The sequence below is a fragment of the Bidens hawaiensis genome, unplaced genomic scaffold (genome assembly GCF_021521415.1).
Source record: "Bidens hawaiensis isolate Kalapana, Puna unplaced genomic scaffold, B.hawaiensis_p1.1 tig00419532_1, whole genome shotgun sequence".
Taxonomy (NCBI): domain Eukaryota; kingdom Viridiplantae; phylum Streptophyta; class Magnoliopsida; order Asterales; family Asteraceae; genus Bidens; species Bidens hawaiensis.
The window spans coordinates 5,055-11,144 of record NW_027504892.1 but is presented as its reverse complement, the minus strand read 5'-3'; the positions used below and the strand labels follow the sequence as shown (position 1 = coordinate 11,144).

General features: G+C 37.3%; 1 pseudogene; it reads left to right on the top strand.

Moving 5' to 3' along the window:
• Positions 1 to 3,046: 3,046 nt before the first annotated feature.
• Positions 3,047 to 4,670, top strand: LOC143609295 (putative mitochondrial saccharopine dehydrogenase-like oxidoreductase At5g39410 pseudogene; annotated as a pseudogene).
• The last annotated feature ends 1,420 nt before the right edge of the window (positions 4,671 to 6,090 follow it).

Below are 6,090 nucleotides of genomic sequence, written 5' to 3'. Positions count from 1 at the left end.
GCCTCATCAAAGTATGATCATACGTTAATTCCGAGTATATATGGTATCCCCATATAGAAAGGTGTCGTTAATGTATTCTTATTGACGATTTCATTATTGTCGTCAATGTATTCTTATTGACGGTTCGTCAATGTATTCTTATTGACGATTTTATTTTCTAAATTGTTGCTATTATTTATTGTTTTCATATACTAGTTGTGGATTTCGTACTATATACTTATTGTCCAAAACTATGAAAATTGCTCACCAACCTTCGTGTTGACAAACTCTATTTTATGCAATGTTACAGGTTTGATGTTAGCTTGATTGGATTACTTGAAGAAACTTATTATCTTGGCTTTAGGATATTATAAAATAAAAGAACAAGTTATTTGTTTATCTATCTATTTGGCATTTTGTATGAACAATTGTTGTGTTATTTATGATGATATGGATTTAAATGAGTTGTTTAAATATTCTAACTTTATAGTGTCATTGTGCAATGGGCAATCCTGTCGCGCCTTGACGTTTCCGCCTTCATTGGTCGGGGTGTGACACATAAGATGCCAAGTAGATGTCATGCCACTATTTTCTATTATGTTATGACCCATGACTCGTTTTCCTATTATAATCCATGATCCGTAAGTCTTTATAAAATTTTAAAAAATATATTATTGTGTGATATGAGTTTCGAACCCATGACCTTATGATTCAAACCAAATGTGCTTACCAACTTCACTAAAATGGTAATTGTGTTTGATTTCTTGACTTAACATATGCAAATATGATTTCTCTTCAAGTATAAAACCAAAATTATATTTAATTTTTAACATTTTTATAATTCATAATATGACATCGTCTTCTCATATATATTTTTATTTATTTTCTTTTACAACAAAACCTTAGTTTTTGTAAATTTAGTTTTTAAATCCGCGACAACATTTTGTTATAAATATCATTTTTATACACACAATATTTAAACATCAAGCTTTGGTTTTCAACTTAAAATTATAGTGCGTAATATATCAAAAATTCAATAAAAAAAGTCATAAATAAAAATTATTACATGAAACAGTTGAAGTCGCGTATTACATATAATAATTTTTTTATTTTATTATATTTTTCACCCATGTGGAACACGGGCTCTAACCTAGTAAATCAATAAAATTATTTTTAAACCAAATAAAAGTTTTATAAATTATATTTCACCATTTCCCATATAAAAATCAATTTCCACACTCGTTAACCCACTAATTTTAATTCGTTTGTTAATCAAAAATTGTTAGACTTTAATTATTCGTTAAACCGTTAAAATTAGTTTAACCCGTAAACCTTAACTCGTTCCTTGCAAATGTCACATTTCTTATAATTACATAAAGTATTAATCAAATAATATTAAAATAATATTAACTCGTTAAAATTCTGTTAAAACATAAAAAATTATTAAAATAATAAAATACCTTAAAATTAGTAAAAGTTATAATAAAATAAGATATATTTCTAGAAAATTATACAATAAATAACTTTATTAATCGCGTCAGTTAGTTGTTAAATATTTATATTATTTATTTTATAGTTCGAGATGTTTAGTTGCTTCGATTTCATTATTGTGCTTTTGGTTTATATTCAAGTCATCGTCGATTTCGAGGTGAGTTTCTCACACCCCATTTTTAATGCTTTTATACATTTTGGGGTAACATATATATCCTATCTATTCAATGGTTTATTGAGTCACTTACAAAACTGTTATTTGTATCATGGACTTGTGTGTTTACGTGCTTACTTGATTATTTGCTCATCTCATGGTTGCCTCAACAAGTATGATCATACGCCCCCCCCTTGCACTCATGTCCATTATGTCGAGTGAAAAAGGAACCCCCAATCTGAGTACGTTGGTTGTTACCGACCGGAAAGGACATTGCATGCGAAGTAGTTATAATTTTCACAAGTTTCATGGAATTGCATGATTTTTATGTACTTATATAAAACTTGTGTGAACTCACCAATTATTCAATTAGTTGATATATATGCTACAGGTACAATTAGTAGAAGATGATGCCCGGAGAAGATACTAAACTTAGGTTATTTAAACCGATTAGCAAACTGCTTAGTTGTAGCTATTTTCCTTGTATTTCTTGTTTCAAACTTGTGTACTTGACTTGTAAATTAATTAATGATAATATTTTCACTTAATTGTGTCACATGTGTTTTGAACAATCTGTACGTCACACTAAGGCGTTTCCGCTTTAGCCGGGGTGTTATAACGAGCGAACTACATAGAACTGGATCGGCCAGTGTACCGAATCTCGGTCAGACCGATCCGGTCTATTCTCAACTGCATTGACTTAATACAATAGGGACATTGTTTAATTAGACACTAACGAAAAGGTGTTATACACACACTATATATTGTAACGTATTAGCTGCATTTAGTTTTGAACTTATATCAGTAGAGTAGAAGTCTAGAAGTATATATATTTTTCTGTAGTATTTTGTAGGATTGATAGATTTGGAATGAAACTGATGGAAACTAAGTATACAGAGTTGTTTCTGATGGAAAGTGGGTACTTTTCTGACATCCCAGATGGCAGAATTGCGTATCCCGAAAGAATAAACACAAAAAAAAAAAGATTTCTCTAATTTTGATTTAAACAATGTTTGAACCCTAAGGTTCATGATTTTTGAAAACGGAAACAGTGTTTGCAGACTTAGATTCCGTCATCTCAGATGGTGGATCCCAATTACCATTTGACTTAGCTGATGAGGTGAAAGGCAATTCCGTCAAGTCGTATGGCGGAAATCCTCCGTTCATCACGAACAACTCCGTTTGTTCCTAAAGCTACCAATCCTATTTAAAATAAATAAAAAAAAAAATAAATTAAACCTCTTTTGGTACCTCTCTAACTCTCTAACCAATAACTATGGCAAATATTGTGACTTTATGGTAAAGTATTTGCTAGATTTACCCAACAAGGGTACGTGACAAACCAAAATAAGGGGGCGACTATAAACCCCTATATAATGATCTAACACAAGTGCATGTTCTTCTATAACCACCAATTCAATTATGACAGAAGTTTTCGACATTGTCATCTTCGGAGCATCTGGTTTCACTGGGAAACACGTTGTCAAAGAAGCTCTCAAGTTTCTTTCACCCAATTCACCTCTCACGTCCATTGCTTTAGCCGGCCGGAGCTCCTCTAAACTCGCCGACGTCGTAAAATGGGCTTCCACATCTCACCCGACCACCCTCCCCATCCTTATTGCTGACACCTCTGACCAATCATCTCTCCGCCGCATGGCTTCTCAAGCTAAGCTCGTCCTTAACTGCGTCGGCCCATACCGCCTTCACGGTGAGCCTGTTGTTGCTGCATGCGTTGAAGCCGGCTGCGATTACTTGGATATTTCTGGTGAACCGGAGTTTATGGAGAGAATGGAAGCGGATTACTATGAGAAGGCTGTGGAGACGGGTAGTTTGGTCATTTCAGCTTGTGGGTTTGATTCGGTTCCGGCTGAGTTAGGGTGGCTGTTTAATTCCAGCCAGTGGGTTTCGCCTGCGGTTCCCAACCGGGTTCAAGCGTACGTGAATCTTGAATCGAATAAAGGGATTGTGGGCAATTTTGCAACGTATGAATCCGCAGTTTTGGGTGTGGCTAACGCTGATAAGCTCACAACGTTGCGACGATCAATTCGTAGAAGAACTCGACCTAGGGTAACTTGTTTTTTTTTTTTTTTTTTTTTTGTTTTTTAATTTGGCAAGTTCGATTGAGCGACAAACGAACTCCATTGAGCTTTTTTTCTTATCAAACTTAATACGCTGCTTACAAATTTTCCTAACTTTATGGAGTTTGCTTGTCAACCAAATGGAGCTTAAAGTACGGAAACCTATAAAAAAGCGTATTTAAACCACCTAATAATCCAAAAGATTCAACATAATTTAATATCAAAGTTGAGATTGGTTTAATTTCTAGCAAATATGCATTAATTATTCCTCACAGATTCCAGGTTGTGGTCCTGATCCAAACGAACCAACTATAGAACATCAAAAGAAGCTAGGACTCTATGCAGTGAAACTCCCATCTGCGGACGCTAGTGTCGTCAGACGAACACTCTCGTTGTTTACGGACAACCCCAGTGGTCTTCAAGGAGTCGATGAGAATCCTGAACACGTAGAGAAACGCACAGCTTTTTGGTCCAACATCAAACCTGCTCATTTTGGAGTAAAGATAGCCACCAAGAACCGTGTCGATATACAACGAGTCATTGCATTAGGACTATCTATTGGACTACTTGGAAAGAGCACCATGGGGAGGTGGCTTCTATTGAATTTCCCATGGGTTTTCAGTCTCGGGTGTTTCAGCAAGAATGGTCCAACTGATGAGGAAATAGCACGCGCAAGCTTTAAGATGTGGTTCGTGGGCCGCGGGTTTAGTGACGCTAGTCGTGTTTCTGAAGAGCCGGATACAGAAATCATTACGAGAATAATGGGACCGGAGCTTGGTTATGTGACAACTCCTATCATTTTGGTTCAGTGTGCGCTGTTAGTTTTAGCGCAACGCGGTGATCTGCCAAAAGGCGGCGTTTTTCCTCCCGGGATTGTTTTCGGTCCAACTGATCTACAGGATCGATTGCAGGAAAATGGGGTTTCGTTTGATGTGATTTCAAAGAGTTGTGTCTGTACCAAAATATGATAAGAGTGACTAAACACTTGTTTTAACACTTGTAATGCAAGAGTTATTACAAGAGTACATTTTAAGGTTGTAAAAACTAAATAAATGTATATTTCAATTTATATATGTATAATCAGCAAGGTTCGATGTTGTGCCTTCACAAACAACCTTTTTCTTTTAATCCTTTTCAATTTTTATGATTAACATTGATAATTTATTACTAATATTCTCTTGCTTTTAAATATAAATATAGATAAAACATATGGGATTGCTTATCTTAGTTATCAAATGTTAATACCCAATTGAAGAAACACTAAGTGAACCCTGGGCAGATTATAGATAATCTGGGGTTTAAGTAATGTTTCCTACGAGGATGAGGTCCAGCAGAGAAGGTTGTTCTTCAAGGGACCTGCAAAACAGACACCGTAAGCTCGTCACTGAGAAGGGGGGGGGGGGGGGTTCCTCCTTGTGACCACCCTCCGGCGTGAGAATCAGACTAGATTGCTCTGAATATAAGTGTATATTAAGAGATTGCTAGATAAGATTGAGATATCAGATGATGTCCTTACCATTCCAAGGTGTTGGAGTATTTATAGCCGAAGGTAGGTTTCCTAGAAGGTACAGCCGGCTGAATAGTACTCCTGTTCCACCAACAGTGGACTACGCACAGGCCATGCTGGTTGGTGGATTGGCTACGGCCAACAGTAAAGGTCGGCTGTATACTGTTCCTTTACTGCCGGCTACGCACTGTTCCACCACCTGTAGGCTGCGCACGTCCCATCGTAAGGGTTGGTGAGTAGGCAGCGGCTAATAGTGACAAACAGTACTAGAGGGTGCTCCTCCTCGTATTGTTGTCGGTGAGCTGTCACCCTGTGATTGGTTCATGGGCTGCTCTGGTCAAATTGTCTGTTCTGCCCATACCTTAGTAGGTATAGTACGAAAGACCTTCCAGAAGCATACGGACTGGCTCATTTAGGCGGGAGTATTCCCGCCTTGCTCATTCCTTCATGTGACTACTGAAGTAGCGAATGCCTTGTGCGTGTAGCCTTGCTGTTAGTGCGGGTAGCCTTCCCTGATGGCTTGTATCCGCAGCTGCGGGAACAGGCGGGGTACTTCACCATTGGGAGGCTTTCCCTGCGGGTACAGCTGGCGTACTGCGTGTAAGGTTCTCTGAGCAAGGTGGGTCCTGCTGGAGCAGTTGGTCATTGCGCAGACGTCCCTATTCAAGGTGAGTCTTGCGGGTCCAAATCTTTCAAACCGATTATAAAACGCAATATTGATGATCAAACTAATAATACCCCATCAAGCCTTAAATACATTATATGTCTTATTAATTTTTCTTCGTTTATTAATAATATCGTTAACAAATAGGACCTTTTGTTGACGTATCCCGAGGAGCGTGACAAAGCCTATATTAACCCTTACCACCGTTTCATCTCCG